This window comes from Atractosteus spatula, chromosome 3 (genome assembly GCF_055471065.1).
Source record: "Atractosteus spatula isolate fAtrSpa1 chromosome 3, fAtrSpa1.hap1, whole genome shotgun sequence".
Taxonomy (NCBI): domain Eukaryota; kingdom Metazoa; phylum Chordata; class Actinopteri; order Semionotiformes; family Lepisosteidae; genus Atractosteus; species Atractosteus spatula.
Genome location: NC_142708.1, coordinates 54,268,750 through 54,282,044, shown reverse-complemented (window position 1 = coordinate 54,282,044; position 13,295 = coordinate 54,268,750). Strand labels below are relative to the sequence as shown.

Below are 13,295 nucleotides of genomic sequence, written 5' to 3'. Positions count from 1 at the left end.
ATACTGTAATGCCACTTCACATACAGTATTTACACTATGATGAAGACTGGGGTCCAGTTTAGAGCAATATATGTACAATATGTTCACTTTCAATATAAAGATATCTTTTTGCCCTTATTGATATAGTTCAGAGGTGTCAGAAACAGGTCCTGGAGGATCTGTGTGTCTGTGGGTTTCCAAGGTCTCTTTAAAGCAGAGGCAAATGAAGACCTGACAAAAGCTGTTAAATTGGACTAGCAAAGCAAGTAACCAGGTCATTTAGCTCATTAAGAGCTGACATGAAATGAAAACCCTCACACAGCTGGACTCTAGGAGCTGTACTGAACACCGCTGATATAGGTGCTTCAAAAAGACTCAGACCTCTCCCGGCTTCTTGCCTCCCACACATTGCATATGAGTGACAAGACTGGCATTTAATTCAGGGAAACCTATTGTTTTAACACCCAGGGCAAGGGGCAAGCTGTGTGTTTCTGGATCACGGTGCACTTTTAAAAGGTTTCAGGATTAATCTGTGATGAGACTTTGGCATGTTTGGCACCTTTGTGCAAATTTTATCACATATCCTGGCTTGGCAAGCATGCTTTGGCCTATTTAAAAAAAATAAAGGATTTATTTAGCATACTTTTTCTGAAATTGAGAATAGCTGTGGCTCTAATATATATTTTCAGGAGAAACCATGAAGCATAAAAAACAGCTCCAAATAACTAGCTAGGTACATTTTTAATTATGAATTATTGGTATGACTTTTTTTTTTGCTTTTTTGCACACACCTGCTTGTTCATATTGTATTACCCATTGAATCTCTGTCAAATGTTCTTTTACAGAACATTTGAGGGGTCTAAAATAGTAACAGTTGGACTGGGCACGATCCAGATTGTAGAGCAGACTCATTATACAGTATGTTCAAAAATAAAACATCTTTAATAAATATTTACTGTATGTGTTTGTATTCACAAAGTACAGAATTCTCCATGGAGTCTGAATAACTGAATGTTGAATTCTCCAATGTTGGGAGACCACGACTGTTACAGTAGTGGAATTCCCAACTGTCTTGTTTGTTCCCAGTGGGAATACCTGCCGGATCAGATATTATGTACACATACACTGGCTTCACAAAAATGGGAATACATTCAGAAAGATGGTTGGCCCACTTCCAGTGGTGGTTCACTAGATCATCACACTACATGGGACCACTTCGTGAAATAACATTTGATGGAGCTCTTTGTGAGTTATGGGTAAGGCTGAACATTGTCTGCCAATGTTCAACCACGTCTCGTCTTTTTATTACCCCTTTGGACTTTTTGAATTGACACATTAGACGTGTTTTCAGCAGTGTACCAGTGGCACATGCACCCACAACTATGACTTCATGTGTGGTTTCCCCATAGCACAGCACTCTATGTAAAAGGACTATTCTGAACTACTACTTCTTAGTGTTCAAGAAACATGAGTCACACAGTGTGTCGGCTATTTCCTAATATTTTGAAAAGGATGGGTATATTTATATATTCTTTTTATATTTATACAAAACTATATTATATGTATATTAACAATCCAACAAATAAAATATGTTCAATGTAGATCCCTTACACAGCCAAAGTTTGTACTGACCAGCATATCTTTATGACAAATGGTGACATACAATATGTGTGTGGATATGCAAAGACAAATAGCAGAACCTGTCAGATATATTTTGTGTAAATTTAAGAAACTTACTTATTTGCTCTATATGCAGCACATTTAATTTGTACCTGTAGATACATACTGATGGAAAAAAGAAACACAACACCTCCTCCTCCACACTCTGGCCCTTCCATCTGCGTGGAACAGGCTGAAGAGTGACTCATCCATGAAGAGGACCTGATGCCACTGCTGACAAGTCCATAGCAGCCTCTGTCTGGCCCAAGCCAGTCGGGTGTGATGTCTAGGTGTGAGCAGAGGGCCTCTGACAGGTCGCCTTGCTCTAAGGCCAGCAGCATAGAGCCTCACTGTCCTGTCATTCTGGAATGCACAGACAACTGTCTAAGTGTGGCCTTTTTCTTGCAGTAACCTAGGCTTTGAATTGAGGCCTTTTTAAAGGTGACCTGATCAGGCATTGTTCCACCTGGACCTCGTTGGGTAAAAGTGCACCTAATGAGCATCCGTGTGATGGGCAAGTTGCAATGCCTCACTGCACAAGCTGTATTGCTGGTCAGAGGGCTTAAAACAAATTGACAACTTTTTGTGAAAGTACATAAGCTATAACTATAGTATTCTCATTCCAGAAAATGTTGTGTTTCTTTTTTCCATCAGTATATATGCACATATTGTATTTCACACATAGGTTTGATTGATTTAAAATCAGATGGTATTTTAAGATGAAATACAGTCACCATTGTTTGCATCTTTGCTTCTTTGAATATCATTGCAGAGATAAAATAATGTCAAGCAAAAGGTTATTATGGAAATGTCAGCATCTGTGCATAGAAAGTGTAAACTAGCTTCCTGTATTGAATACACCAGCTGACGTTATAAACAACTTTGTGATGCACAAAATTAGAACATGTTCACTTGTTGGCACAGCAAATGCATGCACATAAAACACAATACATTGACTGATTTTTGTCTTAAAATGAAAATGAAACGTAACTGAATATATTGTCCTATCAGTATCAACTGAAATGTTTTATATTTAAGATGAAGAGACATGAAGTTACCTATTTTGAAATAACCAGTTCTGAAGTGGAATGAAGACAGTTTAGTTCTGATTTTATTTCAAGCAGAAGAACTGGCACAACAGGAGAAAATTGCATTCAGGTTGTAATTAATATGATGCACACAGGCTCAGGATCACTAAAATACACCCCTGCACTGCAATTCATCACAACTCATCATTGCATCAGGTCAGTTGCAGTCAATAAAAGCAGAAAGAGGCATTAAACAGGTTATGACTAATCACAGTGAAGTCAGAGAAAACAAGACAGACAGAGCAAAGAAAGGCACTTGTAAATGTCATGTTCCAGCACACAGCAAAGCCTTTCTTTTTAGCTTGCTTATTTTGCATTTTTCTTTTTGAAATTGATCTTTAAAGTGTCTGATATTTACCTACAATGCCCCTAACATTTCCTTACTAACTCGCACATTCCTGCAAGATTTTTAAGTTGATAGAAAACATGATCTTGAGAAATACTCCACAGAAGACAATTATCGTCATGCATCAGCTTACAATGGTACAGTATATGGGTATCCCATGTTCCACGATGCTTCAGAATTATCTCAGAAGTACAAAAATGAGCAGGAGAGTTTTGGAATAATGTATGTAAAAACATTTTTACCAAAGTAAGACAAAGCTCAGGGTGGAAAAAGAAAGGAAGTGCAGATGCTTTACAGAACAACACCTTGTTTGTGAAATACACATCTTAATTGGTAATGTAACTAATGATTGCAGTAGCAGAGTGAATTCTGAAGTCTACAGGAACATTTGCTTGTGTAGAAGAAAATGTCTTTATAATTACAGGGTGGCATTTCACCAAGCAACATGAGAATGATGCAGAACATGCAGCTAATGCAACTGAGGAGGTCTTCGGAAGTGAATGATTACGTTTACGTGAGCCAAGTCAATCTCCAGATTTTAATTAAATTGAGTTTACATTTTACATGTTGAAGAACAGAATCAAGTCCAAATCCCCCGAGAACAGATAAGAGCATAAAGTGACTGCAGCAAAGCATATCAAATGATTAAATCAAGATTATGATGAGCTCTATGGGTCACAGACATCATGTAATTATTACCTCAAATTACTGTGCTAAAAATCCTGACTTTTACAAAATGTACTTAAAGTTTGTTTCCAAATGCTTATTGTCAATGAATCGCTGAGGTAAATACATTTTTTTTCTTATAATATGATCAAATTTATGCATGGAACTACCCAAACATAAATTATTTATTCAATTGCACTTACAGTATTATACATATTATTCTCTTGATAACAAATGCAAATTGCTTGCTTGTAAAGGAAAAATAACAGTTTTGACTTGGCTGTGCCAATACATTTGGAGAGAAATATATGTACAGTATATCAAAGGTAACACAAATAATGTCAAATATAGCAGATAAAAGTTTTATAAGGTCTTCTAAGTCAGGAGAGTGAGGTGGTGTTCAGGTAACTATTAAATTAAATATGACAGATGTAGAGATAGTATGTAATATACAATTAAGAGTTTAAGTATGGTTGTTCAATGAAAAGCAAATGGTATCTGAAGCCAAAATAACGAGGAAACGTAGTGTAGATATATACCAATATGATAAAATGCAAAATCAAGATTTATTTACAGAATTTTGCCATTTACCCTATGCAATGTGTACATGGCATGTATAGTTTCTGTGTTTTACTGCTGCCTCAGCCTTGACACAAATGTAACAGTCTCCCACCTCATGTTCAGGATGCTGAGTCAATCTCAATATTCAAATCCAGTCTGAAGACCTATTTCTTCAGCCTAGCCTACTCGCACCTTGCATTATAGCCTGCTGCAACCATGGCTGCTGGTGCTGATGTACATGCCATTGTGTGTCTCTGTGTTGGCCCACCAGGTAGATACATCTGTTCTGACCAAACTATCCTATTCTCCTCCCCACATGTCCGGATGGTGCCCGGGCTGAGCACCACCTGAGCTGGATGCGCATCACTGCCATGGATCCAAGAGGGACATCGTGGATATAGCTATTGTTTAGGAGGATTTTGCTGATCTATCTACAGAGATCTGTATGGAGTACTGACATACAGAAGACATGATGGATGGATTAATACCCTTATTCATTAATTCCTTTTTTTAATTGTATAATGCTAGCATGCCCAAAGGGGTTGGACAGCCAGTTGACCTTGGACCCTTGAGGTTTTTTGTCTCCTTACTAAGGAGTTTTTGGTTCCTCTCCTCCATTGCCTTCTGGTCTTTTCTGTTCTGTATTCACAACATGTATGGTCACTTGCTTTGTTAAGCACCTTGGGGCAACCTTGTTGTGAAAGGCGCTATATAAAAATAAATTGAATTGAATTGAACTACCTCTGTAACCTCCTGGTTTTCGAAAAAAAAAAACTTGCTTCTTATTCCTTAAAAGTGTTTTTCTCTGCATTAAGTTCCGGTTTCTTGGAGGTATGGGGAACTGAAGACTTAATACCTTAATTAACACTCTTCTGCATATAACAATGACTTCATTGCAGTTCTGGAACTTCAAACGTGCAGCAGATTGAAAGCAACATGAGCCAGCGGAGAGTACATCTGCTGCAATAGAGCGCCTGAATAAAAACAACGGGGAGCGAAAGATCTGTCATTTCAGAAGGTACATTCTCTGTTCCCTCTGAATTTGACGAGGACAGGCTACGGTGTTTTGCAAAAAAATGTTCAGCCCCCCCAAAGATGTTCCATCTAGCTGAATTACAAATTATGTGTGCACATTTTTAAAATGAATATTTTTTTTATCGAAACTCAAAACTAAGCACTTTTAGGGGTGAAAGAAGTTAAATGTTAGCAACAACTGCAAAACTGTAAACTGAAAAAGCTCATGAAACACTATCGTGTAAAAAAGCAACCCGTGAAAGGTTCATCATTCGCATTTGAAACAATGTTTGGATTGGTTTTTTTTTCTTCGTTTGAATGAATGCTTTGTCGGGATAATAGTGCTGATCGCATCTTGGTCAGGCCGTCTTTGTAAAGGGAAATTTGTTCTTAACTGACTCTCTCTCTTTCCTAGCGTTAATCCCGCATCAACAGGGTCCGCTTGTCGGCACACCAGTCTCCATTTGGTGGTTTGAACCAAATCTTTGAGTTGACGTTGCCATTAACTGCGACCGAGAAATACTCCAACCGGCCGTCGGAGTGGGAAAGGGGGGGAGGAGAACAAAGTAATGTAGCCAATTCATAGAGGGGGATTATTAGGAGGCATGGGAAATTAGGCCAGGACGCCGGGGTTACACCCCTTCTCTTTTACCCATCACTATACTGGGGCATTAGGGCCCACATGGACTGCAGTGTGAGCGCCCCCTGCTGGCTCCACTAACACCTCTTCCAGCAGCAACCTTAGTTTTTCTCAGGATGTCTCTCATTCAGGTACTGACCAGGCTCACACCTGCTTAGCTTCAGTGGGCTGCCAGGTGTGAGTTGCAGAGTGATATGGCTGCTGGTACGATAACATAAACATAATCAGTATGTGCCCTGTATCAGCTTAAGTTTACCATCACAAAGAATTAAGACCACTAATATTCTTCCTGTCCTACATGTGGTTCCAGAATAAACAAGGTTTTTTCAAGGTTTTATATGTACTTAAGTGAAATTTCTGTTCTTTCCTTGTATTATGGTGTTGTCTCCAAATCTCAACATTTTGTAAGTTACTGTATGTACTAAATTTATTCTTTAAGTTCATTTCACCTTATCCTTTTAAAATTACTGACCAGGCTCACACCTGCTTAGCTTCAGGGGGTTGCCAGTTGTGAGTTGCAGGGTGATATGGCTGCTGGCCACCTTGTTCTTAACTGACTCATCTGGTTAAATAAAGGATTTTTTTTTAAATCACAGCATATAAAATGCCAATTTATGTCTTCTTCATATTAATATTAAAGCTCTGGTTAAATGCTGAAAATAAATATTTTGAATTGTAGACTTCAGGATAAATGTTTATAGAGCCATACTGTAAATATATATTGTAGTGTTAAACTATCTCTTATTCGTAGGAAATTACTGCATATTAGTCATGTGGTTTACGTGCGCTTATTTTCTACACTCGCGGTACAAAAGGGTTTTTTCCGGAATTGTGCGGCAAATACGGTAAATGTTTTGTTTCCTGTGACGACAGAGGTAGAGCTGTTAAACTTCCTGTGCAGCCGGAGAAAGAGGTGGAAAGTTCTGTGAACCTCGGGAGGCGGAGGAGATCCTGGGCAGTATAATTTTGAAATAAAAACCACTGTTTCATCATGACTCGTAAGTAAAATGTCATTCGAGTGTGATATTTCAGTCTGATGTAACACTGTGTATCTTATATTATAAAGAGGTGGACAGTTGGTGTAGAAAGGAATGTTCTAGGTTCCTCCTCAGATTTGTAATGTAGTGCATTCTGGTATGACGAGATTTTTCAGATTTGCAGTAGGATATTTTCGTCTATGAACGTAGAAGTAATTAAAAAATGCGTTATAATGTGTTATATATCAACGAAATAGGTAATTGTAAAATTTGCACGTTGCCAGTTGTATTTTCCCATTACAATAAAAATAAAAGTGCTTGAGGGAGAAATTGGCTATAGACTGAAGAAATCCCTATATATTGGAGCCTGCATTAAACTACATGATCTTAATTCCGCTTTTTAACAGCGTATTTAAAATAGTATATATATTTTGATATATTAATTAGCATGTTATAAGCATACTGTTCAGTCACACGAAGAACATTTCACATTTACGTATAAGAGGCCATAAAGGGAATTCCTTGTTGAATTGTTTTAAACTTTATCGATATTTTTTGTCATGTTACAGCAACCAGTTTAGTAAGGTAAGAAGAAGTTTGGAAGTAGAAATAACTTCTGTGGCTTATTTTGTTGACTGATCACTTTGATATTGCAGACGTTGATGTTGTACCATACTGAAATTGAAATTATCCTTTAAAATACTTTACGAGTTCTAGTGAGAGCCAGTGCAAACGTAATAAAATCGATGATTTAGTTGTAAGGTTAAGCAGTACTCCTCTTTAGTTACATCAAAATGGCAGCGTAAAACGAGGTGCATCCGGTTTTATTCTATATATAGCTGATTTTTATAGGGTGAATTTGCCCTTAACGGCGAGCTTCCAATAAGTTGCTGCTTCTCTTTTCAGTTAGAAAATAGTTAAGGTACCAATACACTAAAATGTCCACCATTCACGCCAATTCAGCTGTCCGAAAGTAGGACTTTTTCTGACATTTGTGTTCATTTCCCTTATTTTTTCCCCTTCGATGCAGGTGGAAACCAGCGTGAACTTGCCCGCCAGAAGAACATGAAGAAAAATCAAGATAACCAGAAAGGGAAAAGGAAGGATGACAATCTATCTGCTGCCCAGCGGAAGCAGCGGTAAGTGGAAGAAGAAAAAGAAGAAAGAAATCCTGAGACTCTTCAGTGGTTCTCTTTGTAACGCTCTTAACACTAATTCAGGCCAAACATTAATCTCGGTCTCCAAGGCTTGCATCCAAGGCTTGAACTTTTATAAGCTACCCGGAAATCCACATTCTCTACATATTTGGAATGATTTATGATCACTTGCATGTGATTAAGTCATGTAGAAATTGTGGAACAGAAATCTGTCCTTAAAGGGCCTATGCCGTTTATTGAGCACATTATTTGTTTAATTGATTTATAACTTACAAGTCTTCCTAATCTTAAAAAAGGTGATTTTTGGTGACTTAAGACTTGTTGGCTAGGGGATATTCAGGACCAGAGTTTGAGGACCCTGCTGTAATCTTAATAAGAGAGCAAAATGAAACAACGTACCTGTTGTGGTTGCAGTTTATGTCCCATGTCTTTTTATCTCAAAACAATTTCTAACAGTAAATTAAATCCCCCTTATTAAGTTCACATTTCAGTCTTTAATCATAGCTGAACATATGTTGCATCACAAAAAATGTAAGAGTTTACCCATGTACTAGTCACAATGTATTCCTTTCTCAATTCTCTGCAACTTTTTTTTAAATACTGAAAAGGATTTGACTGTGTTACCACCTCAGCAGTTAATTGCAACACAAGAAGCAGCGCTTTCACTGCTCAGACAACATAATTATTCCTAATTCTTTAAATATTAATTAAAATCAGAAATATGGATGATCTTTCCTGCTCCTGTGTTATGAACTTTGTCTCCTCAGGTGAGGAGAGAACACAAAGATGATCAAAGAATGAACCTAAAAAGGTATTTAAGAAGTATACAACTCAGATACAATAACCATACAGAATGTTTATTTTTACTGAAGAAATTATTGGAAAATAAATACTGTACTTGCCTTCTTAGGTATTCTATTTATCAGTGATAAAGCACTACATTACAGTGAAACACCAGTATGTTCCCCATCATTCCCAATTATATCTTGCACTGAGAAATGCATACTTGAAATAGATCTAGTTATGAGTTGTGTGTGCTTTTAAAGCTTATATATAATATAAGCTTAGGTGTTATTAGTGTTGTATTTCTGTCTTTTCTGGTGGGTATATACAGTATTTACTTTTACTGAAATGTTTCGATTAACATAATCTAATTTTGATTTGATAAATACACAATATAACAAAAACCAGACACAAGTAAAAGAAGTATCTGGTTGTTTGGTAATTATTGATAGAACTAGCAGAATATATTGGGATCACCCCTATGCAAGCCACACAGTTCTTGCATATTGCTTCAACATGACCAGAGGTCGTCATCTAAGTGTTCTATACCATTTTCACCAGAGGATATTTATGGGGAAGTCCTGGAAAGAGGACTTGGTGGGATTGTTTCTTTGGAATGAGTCAAGATAGTGTTTATGAGTGATGATTGGCAAGGCAGTAGAAGACTTTGTACTGCTCTTAAATTACTTTTTTTGTGTTACCATTTAGTTATTTTGACACATTACTGGTGTTATGAAAAATCTGTTATGAAAAGATATTTAAAAAATCTTTAGTAAACTATAGTCTTTTACTGCCAGTGGTCAAATGTCCATCCAACTCTGCCACAGAGTTGACCAAATATGAAGCATGTTCAGCAAATGTTGGGTAATCTTTTTCCAGAGAAAGTTAATTGGAAACCCTATTCATCCATCCATTATCAGAAACATAATAATAAAAATAATTCCTTACACTTATATAGTGCTTTTCTGGACTCAAAGCGCTTTACAGGTAATGGGGACTCCCCTGCAGAGTAATGAAGCCAATTCATAGATGGGAATTATTAGGAGGCCATGATTGGTAAGGGCCAGGACCCCAGGGTCCTCTACTCTTTTTGAGAAACGCCCTGCGATTTTAAATGACCACAGAGAGTCAGGATCTCGGTTTTACGTCTCATCCGAGAGACGGCACCTGTTTACAGTATAGTGTCCCCATCACTATACTGGGGCATTAGGACCCACATGGACTGCAGTGTGAGCGCCCCCTGCTGGCTCCACTAACACCTCTTCCAGCAGCAACCTTAGTTTTTCTCAGGATGTCTCTCATCCAGGTACTGACCAGGCTCACACCTGCTTAGCTTCAGTGGGCTGCCAGGTGTGAGTTGCAGAGTGATATGGCTGCTGGTACGATAACATAAACATAATCAGTATGTGCCCTGTATCAGCTTAAGTTTACCATCACAAAGAATTAAGACCACTAATATTCTTCCTGTCCTACATGTGGTTCCAGAATAAACAAGGTTTTTTCAAGTTTTCGTATGTACTTAAGTGAAATTTCTGTTCTTTCCTTGTATTATGGTGTTGTCTCCAAATCTCAACATGTTGTAAGTTACTGTATGTACTAAATTTATTCTTTAAGATCATTTCACCTTATTCTTTTAAAATAAGATTTAACAGGCTAATGTTATTTTATCTTTTTAACAGCGATGCTGAAATAATGAAAATGAAGCAAAAAGCTGCAAATGACAGAAAAAACACTGTAAATGGGACAAATTTACAGAACAAGTGAAAAATGAAAAGGGACTTTCAATTTCCGAAGACAAGAAGTCCGGGACATTTATTTTTTTAATTTAACATCAAATGCAAAAATAGTAAAAATTGCAGTGGAATAATCACTGGGTTTCCATGTATCAAATTAGAAGGATCATTGTTATATCTTCCAGTCTTGACTGTTAGTTCAGTTGTGTGGGATATTATGGCTAGGGCAGCTGTTCTGTGATCAATTTTTTTTTATACATTTGTCTCGTACTGTTATTTTCATATCTGGAAATTCTTAATTTCTGTGTAATCCAGGTATATAAAGGCACTTCTCTTGACTCTAGACATTTCCTGTAAACATTTATATAACATTTTGGTATTGTTGACATCTGTAATCAGAATTAATCAGTATACAGTAGGAATTTTTTTCCTTTTAAAATTAACAGAAAAACTGCATATAAGTGCCAATTTATTTATGAGTTGAAATAAGATTTATTTCCATTGTACGGTGATATGAAATGTGAAATAACATACATGGAGTACATGAAGGTATGTATTTTTCCAACTTTAAGAAGTTTATTATTGTTCTCCATGTCTGAAGTCTGTATGATGTATATTACATTAAATTATTTTTAACAATAAGTGTTCTGCTTTTATTTTTTTTTCCATTAACAGGCATGTAGCACTTCAAGGTGCATGATTTTAGAATTTAATAACAATAGCTCATATAAGTAGTATACAAAGAAGCATTCTTAATAAAGCGTTTTGTAATCTGTTACTATCCTTACCCCTTTCAACTAGGGGTCCTCACAGACAGTCCAAATGAACCCCAAGAAAAAAACACTACGTAAAGAAGGTTACTGACCTTCAAGTCAGCTTTTAATATTTTCCAATTCTTGAATTATTTATAGTAATTGACACTGGCCTGATACTATACTTAAATTGAGAGTATTCTTATGAGGGATATGTTGAAAAAGAGATTGAAACTCCATATTTAGAAAAATGATATTAAAAACCACCTTGCTGAACTTAGAATTGTTTTTATGTAAATGTACAATGTCAACAAAGAAAAACTAATTAAATTCAGTGAAAAAAGATCTATGTATTTTGAAACATTAATGGAGATGCTCTAACATATGGGGGGTTAGTACCATCGAAACAGCAAAGGCTTGCTCGTTTAAAGGCTAAAGTGCCTTCAGATTGATATGCCTGATGCTTTGGTCAGGTTTGGTTTCTGCCACAGTATTCTCCAGCTCTGAATCCCTGTGACATTGGATTGAGGGGGGAAGGGGACGAACCTAAAGGATGGTGGGTATGCTGGTGGGTATACCAGTATAATGAAGTGTTAATATAATTTAGTAGGTATAATGTAGAACTTCAAATGCAGATTTCTTAAATTCCTGAATTGGATTTTATAGATTATATATAAAAATGATAACCCCAATCTGCTATGTTCTCAATGAACAAAATGTATTGCTAATGCAATACTGTATGTAGGTAGACTTGGGCAGAAAAGTTTCAGTTTGATTTGTGTGGATCCCTAAACTGCCTTGAGTTATCTGGATAAAAGAAATGTTGATGACCATCAACTAGTTCTTTTAAACATCAGCGTATCAACAACTTGATACTCTTTGTCCTTGGTGTTTTGTTTGGTGCTATAGTTTAGAGCCATAGCTTGATTTGCTCAACTGTTTGGTACATTAAGAAGCAAGAACGCACTGGTGAGCTTAGCAATAGCACCTGATAGACCATGGAAGACCACAGTAGTGGATGACCGAAGAATACTTTCAATCATTAAGAACAACCCCTTTTCGACTGTTGAACAGATCAAGAACTCTACAGGATGTAGGCATAGATGTGTGAAAGACTACCATACACCAGCATAACCTCAGAGGGTTCACCACAAGATGCAAACCACTGGTAAGCTTCTAGAGCAGAAACGCCAGGTTACAGTTTGCTAAAAAGTACATAAGCCTGTAGAGTTTTTGCACAAAGTCTTGTGGACAGATGCCACAAAGATTAACCTGTACCAGAGTGATGGAAAGAGGAAATTGTGGAGAAAAAAAGGAACTGCTTATGATCCACAGCATACCACGTCATCTGTGGAGCTAGCATCATGGCTTGGGCATGTATGGCTGCCAGTGGAACTGGCTCACTTGTCTTTATTGATAATGTGACTGCCGACGGCAGCAGCAGGATGAATTCTGAAGTGTACAGAAGCATCTTATCTGCTCAGATCCAAACAAATGCCTCAAAACGTATTGGACGGCACTTCCCCTTGCAGCAGGACAATGACCCCAAACATACTGCTAAAGCACGCATGGAGTTCTTCAGGGCCAAAAAGTGGAATGTTCTTGACTGGCCAAGTCAATCACCCGACCCGAATCCCATTGAGCATGCATTTCACTTACTGAAGACCAAACTGAAGGCTGCAGTACAGGCCTGGTAGAGCACCACCAGGGAAGGTACCCAGCGTCTGGTGATGTTTATGGGTCGCAGTCTTCAGGCAGTCGATTACAAAAGATTTGCAACCAAGTACTAAACACGACAATTTTATTTAAGATTATGTTAATGTGTCCAATTACTTTTGGTCCCCTCAAATAGGGGGACTATGTATAAAAAGGGCTGTGATTCCTATAAGGTTCACGCAATATAGACGGTAAATGCCCTCGAATTAAAGCTGACATTCTGC

At 37.4% G+C, this 13,295-nt stretch overlaps 1 long non-coding RNA gene across 1 annotated transcript; it reads left to right on the top strand.

The window, feature by feature from the left end:
• Positions 1-6,844: 6,844 nt before the first annotated feature.
• On the top strand, positions 6,845-11,242 carry LOC148837947 (uncharacterized). Its single transcript, XR_016090687.1, has 3 exons — positions 6,845-6,951; positions 7,961-8,898; positions 10,550-11,242. It is a non-coding gene; the product is annotated as an uncharacterized LOC148837947 (long non-coding RNA).
• The last annotated feature ends 2,053 nt before the right edge of the window (positions 11,243-13,295 follow it).